At 31.2% G+C, this 16,733-nt stretch overlaps 1 long non-coding RNA gene across 2 annotated transcripts in view; it reads right to left on the reverse strand.

Annotated features, from left to right (window-relative positions):
* Nucleotides 1-10,727: 10,727 nt before the first annotated feature.
* LOC115034765 overlaps nucleotides 10,728-16,733 on the reverse strand; it is a 19,282-nt gene continuing 13,276 nt past the window's right edge. For both annotated transcript variants that reach the window (XR_003840067.1, XR_003840066.1), the window contains 2 exons: nucleotides 12,252-12,392; nucleotides 10,728-11,136 (listed from right to left, as the gene is read on the reverse strand). This is a non-coding gene — a long non-coding RNA (uncharacterized LOC115034765). The remainder of the gene's footprint in view (nucleotides 11,137-12,251; nucleotides 12,393-16,733) is intronic.

Raw genomic sequence — 16,733 nt, forward strand, 5'->3', positions numbered from 1 at the left:
GTAATACAAGGCTCCTGATATATTGTTACAATAGCAATTGAAAAATATTAAAAATACATGGGCGCACATGCATTTAAAGTTCGAATTATGACAAAATTTATCAAATTAAAAATTTATAAAAATATGTTCGACTTTTATAGCTTAGGATTGAAAATCTAAAACAATGTTCCACGTAAATAGTTCCCATTAAGAGTTATTTCTTTTTTTCTCGTACACCTTTTCAGCACCCTTCTTTCGTTTTTACCAGTTTCACGCATCATTTAAATTGCACAGTTCAATTGAATTTTTACACTAAACACACGTTTGTAAGTATTGTATGGGCTCGGTAACTCGTTTGTGTAAAAAAGTTCAAAATCAAAATACACATAAATAATGATAAAATAAGGTTTTCAATATTATCACGCAACTAACTTAATTCTACCATACAATATAAAAAATAAATAATGAAATACCAATACCACAGATTTCTAAATAATACATTAGCATGAATTGGAGGGAATATAGTGTAAATACCAAAATTCCTTCTATGAATTGCAATAGTTTAAGATATTAAAAATTATACCTTCGTAGGTTTTTGATTTTCTTAATATTTTTTATGCTTAAATTATAAAAATATAATTTGTTTTTGTAAATATATTATAATAATTAAACCGGCCCTGCCGCCCCTCACAAGAACCGGCCCATCGGGAAGTTTCCCGATTTCCCGATAGGCCAATCCGCCACTGATTGTATCATATAATATTTACCTATATATAGGCTATTGGCTGATAATATACAATATTACTATTTGTAATATACTAATATGTAAGTACCTGTACCATGTGTGCATTAAGGTGATTTCGATATCTCAGAGACTGTATTTTTAAGTCTCAAATATCATAACTACTACTTTGTAATTTTAAATAGATGTTATGAAAAAAAGTGTTTATAATTATATTCTCTGAGGTGTCACAAAGTGATCGCTATGCAATTTAAATTTGAAATAACAAATAGAAATTACTATTCAACTACTATGGGTGTTATTTTATGCGGAGTCATATCAATATATCAACTAGATACAATGCAATTGGCGAATGGAATATCCCAGAGATATTTTGACATCTCGTCGTTGTGAGATAATCACGTACAATTTAATATAAATAAAAATACATAAATATAAACACATCTTATTGTAACACCATTAAATTATTGTAATATGTAGCAGGATCCCATTTCATCTTGCCCAATTAAATCATTTTATTAATTCTTCAAAATTAACTGACTTGGACTGTTTAAAAAATCAATGTTTATATATACCAACAGGTGGATTTGCTACTGAATCAACCACTTTTTTGTCAAAAATAATGTATCCCCCCTTATAATTATAACAAATATTATCAATGAATAATGTTTTTTTATAAAATGTTTATTTTTTAAAAATTGTTATTTTTACGATGGTTGTTTTTATAAGTTTTACAATGATACAATGTGTAATGATTTTTATAATGTTATAAATAAGTATTATTACTTTTTTATAAGAAACAATTACCTATTTGATTGCTAGTTTAAATTGGGCCTCGTTTAATATGACAATACTAGATCTAATAAATCTAAACGTAATTTCTTACAATTTTACGTCGATAAGATAATAATAGGTATCTAGACGTTAGGAGTTTACACGTTTTTCATTAATCATTCAAACGATAAATACCTGGTACTTATATAAATTTGTGTCATACAATACTAGAAGTTAAATGCAATATTTTTTATTTTGCATATTTAGCTATTTTTCCCATATAAAAGTGCATATTTTCAGTGCTCTATTCATGCAAGGCCAAATAGCACAATATTGCGCTGACAAAAACACAGACTTCAGGCAAACAAAATATTAATTTTATACCTACCTTTTTATCATACTTTGGCAAAACAAAATAGATTTGGATTTTACTTGGATATTTTGGTTGGTTATAAAGTAAAATGAATTTTCCCGAAAACGACGACTTTGCTGACAACAAAATCTTATTACCGTTATTATCGTCGTAATATCACTATTAACGTTATTGTCTTGCGTTGTTACGTAATGAACCTACATCAGTCGTATTTATCGTCTATCTATTCGTAATTTGTTTATTATTTTTAATGTTAAAATGTCAACAAAAAAATACTTAATTGGTTCTATGGAGAGAAATTAAAGGATATATGAGATTAAGAAACAAGAAAACTACCTACCTACACGGTAGTTTAGATAAATTTACGTTTAAAACTATAAACTATAGTTTATCTATAGACAAACACATAGACCTCGGGTGGCGACAACGAGATTAGAAATTGCCTAAATGATTCTCCTTAAATCAATGCGACGTCGAGGCCCCATAAGAACACTTTCCAATTTTTCAATGCGTCTATAATAATTTAATGTTTAAGGGGTCTCGACATCGCATTGATAATACAAAATACAATCTGGCGACGAGCGCACGCCAACAATAATAAGAGTATAAACGGCAGTATAGACCGTGGCAGTATATAACGAAATATAACATTATTTAGCGATTAGCGCTCACAAAATAAATAATATAATATGGCGATTGGCGCCCTTGATTACACAATACAATTAAGCACACGACTAGCGCACACCAAAAAAAAAATGAACATCAATTTTACATAATATAATTATTAAAAAAGTGACGATTCGCGTCCACACTGTAATATAATAAAAACGGCGATTTGCGGCCACGGCAAAAACAGTACGGGTTCCCGCGTTGACACACCTTGACGGGGGCGCCGTGTTAAATTTGCATACAGGTGGGCCGACGGCGGCTGATAACGCACCGGGCGTAATCTTAAATCTACGATTATAATATAATAATGCACAAACAACGATAAGACATCACAATAAATCAACGAATAATGTGTTGCGCGTGTGGGTGTGATTGTCGGTCAGTGATATACGGAGGACCGGCACGAGGCGTTTGATAGTATAATATTATTATGACAATAATTATTGTTCCGTTCTCGGGCGGCAACATGCTATATAATATATGAAATATATAGATATATAAGAATATGTATATGCTGTTAAACTTACCCCCTCCTCCGCAAACTACATGGTGTACGACTGTCTAAACAATATGACATACCATATTGTATGCAAACTGTATAAAGCAGAAAGGCATCCCTCCCCGTATTTTGAGCTACTCCGACCACTGAAATAATTTTGTCTGTGAGTTGCTCGAATTATGACATCACGTTAAATGAAATGCCAAACTACCAAAGTATTATTTCTTAACTTAACCAACGTCGATATCAGCGCGGTGTCGGTTTCCGGGAAAAGGCTATATTTGTTCGCTGAAAATAGTCATCAACGTCTCGTCGTCCACCGCTACGATAATAATTGTACCGAAATTTTCGTGTCAACGACAATATGACATTGAATATAATTTAAGAAATAATGGTCAACAAATACGATGTAGTGATTTAAAGTCTAAACATCCAGTCTTCATTTACAATGTAAAATAACAATATTGGTAAAAATACAATGTATTTATTTAAAATAAAAAATGTTGGAAAATTGATAGCTACTGCCTTGTTCGTTACGCATGTGGACAATGCAATTATTATCTCGGAGAATTATCATTGTGAACACTCGCAGTTTTACTTATAAAAAACTGAAATTCAATTAATCAGTATGACGTATATTGTTAAATGTTATTAATTAGTTTTTTTTTTACATTAGGGTGTGCCTTAGTCCTTGGCACACCCCGTAGTTCCGCCTATGGGACGTTACGTAATTCGGTCATTCGTCGTCGTTCGGGGCTGCCGTCAATAGTCGCCGCCGCCGCCCCCCGTTCACCTCCACCACCGTGCCGACCGCGGCGCATGACGTGCCGAGCGGTATTTATTCGTTATTATCATAATATTTTATTGTTGTTATATTACTTATCAGTCATTGTTTTGTTTTGCACTCGGTTGAAGAGACCACTTCACCGGCCTTACACCGAACACTTGTCGTGTTATTTAATATATCTGTTGGGGCCGGTAACGGGACAATGATCGCCCGTGTGCACGGGCACTGAAACGCACACCTGGTCACACACTCACCCGCCGGCCGACCTTTGTATTTTGTGTGTAATGATGTTATATCCCTGCTAGCAATGGTTTGGTTCGCAGCGCAGGTACTAGTGAGTTACGTGATGCGAGGATGTGTGAGGTGTGTGTATTTGTGCGCGTGCGGCTTAAAACTAATGGACAATAGGTAACTTAGTTAATAAATGGTAACAAGAGGGATTTGGTATCAAGTTATAGGTAATATATACAAAATTATAATAAGAAGCAGCCCTCTTGGCCCTTCTGCACAAAAATGTCGGTGGAAGACATAAGCGCCAAAATGAGATAAGAAAAAAAAATTATTAGTATTATTGTACAAAAGCGCCAAAATCGTATCGTACATAAGCGCTAAAATCCTAGGTACCTGTGTGATATAGATATTGAATAACAGATATTAAATTTAGAACTATATCGTTCAAAAACTCCAAACGTTTAATCTTAATCGACAATTGTATAATCTGATAAATAATTGTATCTACAATGGAAGAAATACCAGGATTGTGAAATAAATCGTGTAGAATATGTTAAAAAAGTGGGATTAAAAAATAAATCAATTTATTAAATTTATACTTTATTATTGACATTTTTTTTTTTATAAAATCTCAACCAATGTATTAAATTTATATTGATTTGCATGATTGCATGTATATCATAATTTATGATTTATTAATTTTATAATATAATATAATTTTTATAAGACAGCAATTTTCATACTATTTATATAAAATAATATTAATATAATATAGTATACATACAATATCAATTTTGAAAAAACTACTTATATAAAATATTTATTTTGGCGCAAATGATATGTCACTTTTGCGCCTTTGGCGCTTATGTCATATAGCCAAAAATGTTATAATGCGCGTGACCCTTCTGGTCCAACATTATAAATGATATAATAAAATAATAATAAAAACTCACCAGCTGGCCCTGTGCTATAATATAAAAATGGTTGCCACACACAGCAATAAAATAATAATAATAATATGACGATTCGAGCCTCGCACGGATATAATATTACAATAATAATAAATGTCGATAAAAAAAAAAAAAAACCAATAATAATTAGAATATAATATTAAAGCGACACCGGAAATTTGCACAAGACAAAAACAGTAATGAGTACAAAATAATATTTGAACCACGCCGGCGATTTGCGCACGGCAAAAGTATGCGTTCTCGCCACAGATATATATAATAACTAGACACCATATACAACATCATTATTGAATTATGATGCCCAACGACATTTGTCACTTTTGCAATGCTTACAAATTCTAATCGTTTTGATTGGCAACGGGCTTGTTTGATAATATGAAATGTTGTTGATTATTATCATATTACCTACCTTTCTAACGCTTAGTAAACATTGCCCAAGTTGTAAGTGTATGCCAACCATAGACGCAAATAGAAGGGGATTTATGGGCTATGCCCTCGCAAAAATGTCCATAGCCCCCCCAAACATTTCCTACGTTTTGTTTTAAGCTTATTCAATATTATCAAAATAAGGCTTTAGCCCCCTCAAATTCCAAACGCTATTTGCGCCTATTTTGTCAACGCAATTAATAAGAAGAAGTCGGGTGTCTAGTTATTATATATATATCTGTGGTTCTCGCTGACACCGTAGAGCGAACAAGTTTTCGGCGGCTGTGTTAAGGTGACTGGAACGTGATTATTAGAGAGTTTTTGCACAACGCCGATTAAAAATAACGCATGCGCACCAAATATCGGTACGTTAATTTGATTATCGTAATCGGTTATTTTAATTATTTTAACGGTTATACCTCATCAATCGGTTATAATATCCAGTATTCTAGTCTGTGATTTTGTTCAAAGTTTACGCTGGTGCTTACAGCTGTTTTATTATCAGTCGCCGGTTTTTGGTATCCCGCTTTTTACGAATCTAAAATTTTGATATCAAAAAGGTTACTGTCATAAACCTGTTTATATGTCAATGGTTAATATTGGTTATGGTTATAATATTTACAATGTGATAAAATGTTTTAATGGAATATACATTATATCTGGTAATGCAAAAACTAAAGTTGCGACTATAACGTTAATATATTACCGTATAATTTAATCGAACGTTATTTTTACCGGAGTATTTTACCGGCGTTGTGCAAAAACTCTCTAATATTTTCGGTCGAAAACATAGTTCACGACTTCAATCACTACGACCAATAACTGTTAAACTGTATAACCAATATACTGTTCCGATATTAATTTTGAAAGCAGATTTGAGTTCGTCACTAAATCACCTATGCTTAGACAATTTCATTTTTCTGATTTTTATTTTTTTTACTTAGAAATTTACTATCAAAAAGAGTAAAAATAGATCATATTCATAATTCAAATTTAAATACATTGATATAGAATATGAAAAATGTATGACACTCAAAGCATAGTAAATTTAGAGGACAATGAAAATCTGCTTTTGAAATTTAAATCGGAACATTCTACTGAGCGTAGTGCGATTGAAGTCACTGACAGTATTTAAAAAAAAAAAATGTTTCTAATTTTATTAAGTGATACATGTGGTGACATGTGCATTCGCGTAAGTAAAATTACAGACGTACAATATAATATCCGGTCTCTATGACGCCCATATACAACGTGATGAGTACATTTAACTTAATTGAAAAAATAATAAAATTAATCAAAAAATGAGTACATTTAAAATTGGAGTGGTACGGGGTTACCCCGCGAAATGTTTGTCCACTTCTCCGCTCATCATAACCTTAAATATTTATAACTCATAAACTACTCGCCCCAAATTCGATTTTTATGTATCAAAATACTAAGAGAAATATTCTGCTTTGGAATATAAAATTAAAACCTAATGTTGTCATTCAAAAAAGTAAAAAACTTAAAATATTTAAAAATATAATTTTTTTAGAAAAACGTTGTTTTATAAGCTACTTGAAACTATGTAAAAAAATATTTTCAAAAAATCTACACTTTGAAATAATGAGTGTTCAATGATAAAAGAATCACCCTGTATTAATTATTCAACACAGTTTAAACGACTCAACACACTCAACGGTTTGTACTCTGTAGGCAGTATAGACCACTATTATAGTCAGTAAACACTATGTGTTGTCGCCACAGTACAAATGATTTTGCCGTGCGAGAACTATTTTTAGTGTTTTCCACATTATTTACCAACAGACGGGATGGGTGTGGGTGTCGGGTACACGGTGTTATAACTAGGACAAACTTGGAATAAACCGTATTCTGGTATCTGTATTGATAATTGATATACGATCGTAACGGACAGACGGGTGTCTTACTGCTATCGTTATTATTAATTCGCTATCCAACATTAAATTATTGGTATCCAAAAATTGTGGTAACAGCACAGAATACAACATTATTGCGATTTGCAAGGAAACAGCACGGAAATGTTAATATTATTTCATAATGTGTATATAATACACAAACAACGAAATAATACGAAAATAAGACATTACAATACATTATTGAATAATGTGTTGTGTGCGTGGGCGTCGGTCGGCGGTTTTGCTAGAAGGCGTTCCGGGCCTCGACAATATTATTCCTATTGTTGAATGCGTATTGTTATTTATATACATTGGTCACTTATCCATTCCAAACGCGCGAACAGCACTTTTTATTATTATTAGCCCGGTCAAATGCCAGATAATAGCCGGGACAGCAAACGGAATAGCAACGCAACAGTTTTATAATAAGTGCGTGTATATGAAAATTATTCAAAATATGTATTGTAAAAATTATTTTAAGTTGTCCATAAATAATTGTGTTTTACGTTGTATATTATACGCATCTCATATCATTTGGTGCGCAATCATGTCGTGGTTTTATCAGGTAAACAGAGATCGTACGTCGGAGTAATTATAGTGGGGTCAAAAAGGGAAAAAGTGCGCAATCGTCTTTACAAATTATACGCGTGTATACAAATTTTGTACACACGTTGTGTATACCAAAGAAATTCGTCCGAATATAATATGGGAACATTTTTCCAACGAATCACGTTTGTCCGAGTCACTTTTCCGCATAATATAATATTATTGATGTTAGAATACCATTAGGTTAGGTTAACCCATTATGTTGAGCCAATAATACGAAATTTTTAATTTTTTTGTTTCTGCGAAAGACATAATTCCGATACATATATTTTATATCAAGTAAAAAATGTTTTGAAATTTTCCGTTTGTATAATGATGTAGCCGATGTAGGTTGAATACACTATGACTGTATAATACTATGATTAATTTGTCCGATAAAAGATCGATATACGAATTAATACAGTCTCCATAATTTTCGACTGTTTGAATATTGTCATGAAAATTCATATCGGTAGACTCTTGAACCCGTGCTTGATGCCGAAAGTAACACGCCTACCTAATACTTACCTATATACTTCACTATATATTACGAACGGCAAGTCTCGCTCGCAGACCATATTCCGCACCACTCGTTGTTATTTTTTATATAAAAATTACTTTTTTGGGCCGGATACGCGTTTTATCGTTTCCGACTGGTTTTAGTTACCTTGGTCTCATTTACAAAAACATATTATTTATTATTGATAAATAATCCTCGTCGAGGAAAAACATAGAGCAGCACTCGTAACATTGGTTACATGATGAACTACCTAACTATACTTATGAAAGTTTTCTTATGCCTACCTATCTTGACGGAAAGCTCTGCCGACCTTATTTTCGTACGCACTTCGAACACCGTCCTACACCAATGCAGTCATTAGCAGGCCATATCATGGGCGGTTATGGTAGTTTTGGGCCTTTAGTAGGTAATAGGTAATATATAGTATCCCTCTACGTGTGTATTAATTATTTAGTTATTGTTATCTCTCAAAATAATGGGTTACTTATGCTTGTGATAGTAACCTATTTAATAGTAACTAGTATAAGTATGAAATTATGTTAGAAGGCTGTTTGTATTGAGATAAAAATACAATTGTAATGTAGTGTAATGTAATTGTTAGCGATTTTTTTTTCAGTTTTATTTTGGGGCGGTCAAATTTCGCCCTCCCTCCCTCTCAAAAACTGAAATGACTCCACTGCACTAATGACACTTACAATCGTGCCGAAATAAACCTACTGCGTTAATTCACACGGTTACGACTCACAATGCATAACGGCACCACAAAATATTACATTATTAGTTTATTTTATGAGTAGGGTTCGGATTTTTAATAATAAAAATATATAAATATTTTTTATATAAAAATGCGTGTCATTTAATCTGTAAGATTATGAAGTATTTTTTCTGCCTTTTTGGCTTTTTCACTTATAAATGCCTTTATTGTGTTTAATTTTCTATTGTTTTAATAGTTTTATACACGACATACGTATAAACGGTACGAATCGAAAAGATTTTCTGAAGTCTTTGCATTGTAGGCTGTTAATTATTTTTAATGGGTCTTATTATCGGAAATATTTACCGATATCGCTAAACTTTTGATCGAGTATTTGGTATGGCCAGTTAATTTAACTTTTATAAAAGTACCCATACTACCTATATATGTTAATAATGCTTATATACTTACTAAAGATTCAAAATTGTTCGTCAGTCCGCTCCAATTACATTTTCTACGTACACAAATATTTTAAGCCCAAACCGTCAACGTTTCACTGAAGACAGTTTATCTAAGTACATGTTAGTCATTTTTCGTTTTAATACACACTAGTTGACTATACAAACTATTTAATCTTTTAATCAAGTTTATTCATAAATTCTGTTTTTTGCTGATTATATTACTTTAATACCCGAACCGTAATCATGAGGTAATTCACATTGATACGGACGACACATTGTCGACACCGCTCCGTCACGTTACTGCACAAACCGGACCCACCAGGCACCAATCGTCTGTCATCTGAAAAATATATTTTGGCGGTCCGTCGTGTCGGTGCGGCGTGAACGCAAAACCGGCAAAAAACCGTAGAAAAAATAATGAAATTTCATTATTTATTATTTTAATTTATATAATTATATTTGTTAGAAATTAAATTATAAAAACAAATAAAATAATTGATTTTGCCAAAAACTGGTTTTGCGTTTTCTCGTTTTTCAATATTTTTATTGTTTTTCCCAATTATTGAGAAAAGTAGGTACTGTGTATTTTTTAGTTTCGACCCCGTACCAAATATATTTGTATTCCTGTCAGAAAAGATATCAAAGTCGAAGATTGATATTTTTTTTTATACCTACCTATCTCAGCGAAAAGTTCTGCAACCGCCGACCGTCCGTGTTTCGATCACCACCGATTTTTGTGTTTTGTCTATCATGTCTTGCACCAATCACACTTATATTCGGTGTCGAATTAAACCTACTGCCTTACCCGTGTTCAAGGTTTGAGTTATTTCACTGCCGCTTCTGTTCTTCTTTTATCTTAAGCCTTAAATCTACAAAGGAGAGCTCAAGCAACCGCTATACCCCGCGACAATATTATGATATGTTAATCCGCTCACGTCCGTGTCCATGTCAATTGTACCTATAAACTTATCGTGATTTCGTGACAACTTTGTTTTTATACTTCGGCAGTTTCTACTCAAAAAGCGAGCAAACTATTTAAGTAAAGACAAAATAATAAAATATCATTTTATTTATTTATATTTATATTTTCGGTGGACAAAATTAAACAATATAGAACACAAAAAAATGTGCTTATTTTATAATTTTGGAATTTAGACATTATAAATAACTTGTACAAACACACAAATTAGGTATACAAAATGTTAAATGTATATATAAAAAAAATATATGCTAAATATATGTAAACAATGTCTTTTAGTTATCAGATAGGTAGTAAAATCATAAAAATGAATAAGTAACGATAATACAAAAAACCACAACTAATAAAAAGAAAAAAATTAAACACTTCAATTCACAACAAAATTATTTTGGTCAATTCGAACCACAAATTTGGTTGGATTGTAATTTCCGATACGTTTGTGTAACTCATCGTGTGCCTTCCATTGGTCAATGTTGCCGAAGTACCGACCACATGATGAGCATCGGTATAATTGTTCATCTGGTTTATATCTAGGAAAAAAATTATATTACATTATATTTACTATTAGGAAACTTATAATAATTTACATTTTCATGATCCCAGAGTAAATAGGAGTTAAAATTCTTACTGAACTATTTGCTGTATTAAATAGTTATATAAATATATTATAGTTCTATCGATATGGATAAAATATTTCTAAAATAATGTCTTTCGGGTACGTATAGCTCCTAAGTATAAAAATATTTTCACCACTGTTGTAGCCTGTGGGTGTACCTGTGTACCAGTAGCCGGTAGGTGTTGTGTGTGTCGCTGTAATGGATGTGTTAAATTTGAATGGAGTTATGTAAAATCATTGTTAACGAAATATATTTCTGAGCGAAGACAGTCTGTCAGCCTATTTTATATATAACAATATTTTTAAATTACAAAAAAATAAACTAAAATCGTTATTCTCCGATTAAATAACATTTCTATCTAATTTTGTGCGAATTTGAAGTTAAAATAATATGTTTTTAAAAAAACTGTGTTTATATAATTTTTAGATTTTTCGCTTACACTCTATTATGAACTAATTATGTGAAAAACTTTGTTCAACATTTTGAATCTTTAGCTATAATAATTGAATATTTTCTACATATTTAATTACAAAATAAAATTATGAACATTTTCAATTTTTCGATAAATTTTGTCCAAATTTCAACTTTAAATAAGAATATCGTTCTATGAGAATATGTTAATTTATGGGTGAATATACAATGTTTAACTTCAAACGATCATTAAAAATATGTTTTTGATAAACTTTTTTATTTTTTAAATGTATCTACGAAAACATGGAAAAATATTTATGAATATCCATCAAAAAAAATTGAAAATGTTCGTAGTTTTAACGAGTTTTGTTATAATTCTTACTTAATTTCGAGTTATCAATAGGTTCGAGTTACCGAGAGTACACTGTATATATTTATTACTTTATACGCATAACATAGTTTGCCCATAACCCGAGCTTATAATGGTACTGAAAAACTAAAACAATTTAACCAGACGTTTCGAAATTTCGAAGAACCACTCTTTCCGACACTACGATGCAGTTGTTTTTCTAGTTAATATGACGAAATAGATTTAATAATTATTAATTTATACTTACGTTGGAAACTGTTTTTCGGTACAGGTACGATGTGCTTCAGCTGTGTTGGTAGATAGCATGAAATGTATGCACCTTGTGCAAACATAATAATCGCCAATGTCAGGGTGATTGTTTTTTTGGATGCACTCTCTCATGGTTCAACTGAATATTTTGGACAGAAAAAATATTTGATTATTAGTTAAATATATTAACTTCATCATAAAGAGAATAAAACAAATAATAGAAGGTAGTATAGATTTTTTTATTTATTTATTTATTTTATTAATTCACTGTATTATCAAAAATCAGAACAAAACACGCATTCAAGAAGTATATAATAAAATTAGATATGTTTTATTATAAAATAAATTGTTTTTAATTCAAAACAAAATTATCTCATAAGCTCTTATAAATTAAAAAAAATGGATGGGATATGACAGTTTGTCACGTGAATAATTTAGAAGCGACATTTTTCATTTGTTCAACTCAAACCTAGCCTCAGTCTTATTTTAGACTATATTTTGAGCAATAATGTTTTTAGCACCATAACGTTCTATTGGCATCCAATAGCACGTTTTGACTGAAAAATTCGTCGCAAGAACGATCTAATTAAGTGATATTTTTTCCAAAACGTATCATAACAAAATTTCAAAAAACAATAAGATATATACTTTTTAATTTTAAAAATAATTTTGATACGTTATATACAGTAGTGTCAGAGTCCTTTACGTCTTTACCGTACTTTTAAATTGATAAAAATGTATTGTTTGATATCAGTAACGTGTTTTTGGCCCGTCTTTTACTGTTATTAAAATCACAATAGTTGATGATATGTATTAATAATTTTAAGTAGAGAATTTAGTCTTCTTATACAAGGTACAATTTGCTTTGGTTTAATAAAATACTTAAGTTTTAATAATTATTAATAAGAATATCACAAAATTAGATAAAACAATTGTATAAATAGTTAATATCCAAACGTAATACCAAAATGCAGGACATCTTCATTTCAAAATCAATTTTAAATATCAATACAAATCGTCATAAATCGTTAAAAATCTTCTATGAAATCAAAAGTAATATAAAAACTGAAATTATTTTATAAAGATATTAAATATATATATATATATATATATATTTATGCGTACAAATCAATTTAAAATTAACACAAAATAAATTTAAATGAAAAATTCAACAATAACTAATACTAAAATTCAATAATATTGTTGATATCGATAGTGAATTTCCTTTTTTAGGACTGTTTTACAGTCGTTCAAATAGTAAAAAAACGACGCGTAAGTGGCACGCGGGAACGTCGATCTTCCACGTATTATAGTTCGTAGGTGGATATCAAAATTAAAACGATAAAAATGTATAAGGTGTTAGAGTTAGACGGTCTACGTTGGCGATATTGTAATAAATACCGACTTACAATTGATTAACGGTTATGTAAAGTTATCTTTTTTTTAAAGGGTATGTATAGATAGTAGATCATTTTTAGAAAAACATTATCTAATCGGAACATTTATACGAATAAAAACTATGATTATGACACAGGGGAAGCCCCCAAAATTTTTAAGACTGAAGACCCGTTTGATTATATTTTTACCACGGACATTACAAGTCCTAGTTACGCCACAGCATTATGCATGACCGTTTAAAACATTCGAAGTGTATTATATAATTGTACACTACAAAACTGTTATATTTTGTAACCGTCAAAATATGGGCCATATGCTTTACTAAATCGATAGATATTATATGGCAGTAAATATTTGCCCGGAACTACGACCACCAGTTATTGCGAAGTGTCTAGAAAAAGGGTTGTCCATTGTTAACCAATGGAGATAGCGAGGAATGTTTAGGGTGTCAGACCACCCCATAATACAATAGGTATAAAAACAAATTATTTGACATTTATCTATTTTTTTAACCACAACGTATACGTCGTTCATAAATATTACTAAATCGTAATATACCGATACAATAATATTACAAACGATTCTAAAATGTGATTGTGAAAATGTTTACGTTAGTCATATTATTTTATGTAATACTACGATTTATTTATATGTAGATCTCGCCGCCTCTGTACTTTTATACGTTTTAATTACGAAAAATCCGATTCGATTCAAATCTGTTATAATATCTATATTTACATATCTATTATTTTATTGAAGCAGGATCAAAACGAAAGAAGACAAACGAGGTATACCCAAGCGTAAATTTAATTATCTCACTATCGATTTTAAGAGCCAAGTATCGGAGTCAAAATATCTTATTAGTTATTTCTATTAAGAGGACGCTACACACAGGTTTTCACCACCTAAAAACACGTTTTAGTAGAATTGCTCTCATTTGAGCTGTATTTATCGCACAAAAATCAAATTTCGACCACTTAAGGATAACAATATTATCTGGATTCCTATCAGTGGCGTTTTCTCTGGGTGTGCAAGTTGTGTGTTAACGCCCTAAACATTGATGTCATACATGTGTGTAATATTGTAATTTGTAATTCATATTAGTATATTACATGGTTATATAATTTTATTTACAAAATCTTAAAATAATTGTCATGTAAAAATAATAATATCAAATAATAAACTATTGTCTATTTTAAGCTCTAAACTTGACCATGCGCCCGCGCCGTCTGCAGCTACGACGCGCGACGGCGTCCAATAAGATTACGCCGATTACGGAATAATATTGTATTATCTTGTGTTTGTGTAGGGTGTAGCCGTGTAGGACGTTAATGTTTCGAACAACGACTTGTGGTATCTAATATCTCATATTCTTAATTTTTCGTGATATTTTCGGATAACTTCGGTGCCATGTTAATACTAGACCAATTCGTTGACAATGAAATTAACGACTAGCCACTACTCACTAGTCACTACTACACTAGTCTAGCGCTAGCCTATACACTTTGTTTGGACCGTTAGTGGGAATCGTCGCGGCTGCACGTTATCCTGTTTACGTCGTACACTCGTACTATAGGCCCATAGCCCATAGGTACTATACTGCAAGACTGCAACGCCGATCGTCGAAAACATAATATATTTTTACGTTAATTTAATATTAATATTATTATTGTATATTTCCGTACATTCTATGCATTTTTATTGGGTTAATGGTTAATGATAGATAATTCAAGACAGTGAGGTATTTATTGTTTTCCTCACACATTAACGCCTAACGCCGAAAGTCAGGAAACGCCACTGGTTCCTATGTTGGATAATAAGTTTACGTCTACTCAGTCGTTTGTTTTAGACTGTAGAAAATTATAAAATAACCAAATATTTAGTGACTTAAACGTCGCGTGCATGCGGATCGCGAAAACACTTAACAGCGCGTCCTCTCGGCCGTTATACGCCTACACGTTTTGGTGTAGCGTCCTCTTAAACCAAAAACTGTAAACGTAATTTTAATTTGAATAATGAGACGGTTTATTCGTAACGTGGACAAAAACGAACACTTTGTAACTAAACGTTTTATATTACATTGTTGTTATTACCAATTTAAAGGTTATGACTAAAATTTAAAATTAATTAATTCATAAGATAATAATATTATTTTAAAAATAAGTGACGGTAAAATATTTTATTCTAAAAACTATCCGATCATAATTGAATAAATTTTATTTATAGGTACATTTAGTGAAACTATATAACCATCAATGTCTAAAATGAAGCAATACCTTATAGATAAAGTAGATAAACTAATACATATTAAGTAAAAGATTAAACGAAACTTTGAAGTGCGTCTTTTGACGAGTGAAAGTTATTCTGCCGATGTTTCTCAGCCATAAATAGACATAAATTATGTGGTAATTAAGACTACAAATTGGGCAGTAAATATTTGACGCATGTGATAGTGGCAGGTATCTACTTATATTATAAAATATAATCAAAAATAGGTAGCAATTTTAGTAATATCGATTTTAAGAACCAAGTATTGGAGTCGAAATATCTTATTAGTTAAACCAAAAAGTAAAAACATCGTTCAATTTTAACCAATTATTATTTTTACTAGTACGGTGTATTTGTATCGAGCGAGCAATTAACATTTATCTTACACTCAGAGGCGGACTTACCATTTTTCCGCCCCTAGGCATAACAACACTAGCGCCCCGTACATTGGCGTGCTCCCACGGGGGGGGGGGGAGTAATGTTCCATGAACTAAAACAAAACTATAAAAATTGTATTTAGGTATTTTTATACCAACTAAACAAATACATATTAATACAATTTTGCATAGGTACATTTGTACACTTGTACAATAATTAAATCATTTTTCGCTTTGATTTATGTGAGCATTCTAGTCTCTATAATAAATTGTAATCGATTAGAAAATGTCTAAGCAGTATGCAGTATGCACTTTACAGGAGACGGGCGACAGTGCCAGCGTTGCGCGTCGTTGCAATATTTATTATTATTAATTACTTTATCAAGAAACCTGATTTCCAGAATTAATTCCAGTATTCTAATATTGTGGGTGACGGA

The sequence above is a fragment of the Acyrthosiphon pisum genome, chromosome X, assembly GCF_005508785.2.
Source record: "Acyrthosiphon pisum isolate AL4f chromosome X, pea_aphid_22Mar2018_4r6ur, whole genome shotgun sequence".
In the NCBI taxonomy this organism is placed as follows: domain Eukaryota; kingdom Metazoa; phylum Arthropoda; class Insecta; order Hemiptera; family Aphididae; genus Acyrthosiphon; species Acyrthosiphon pisum.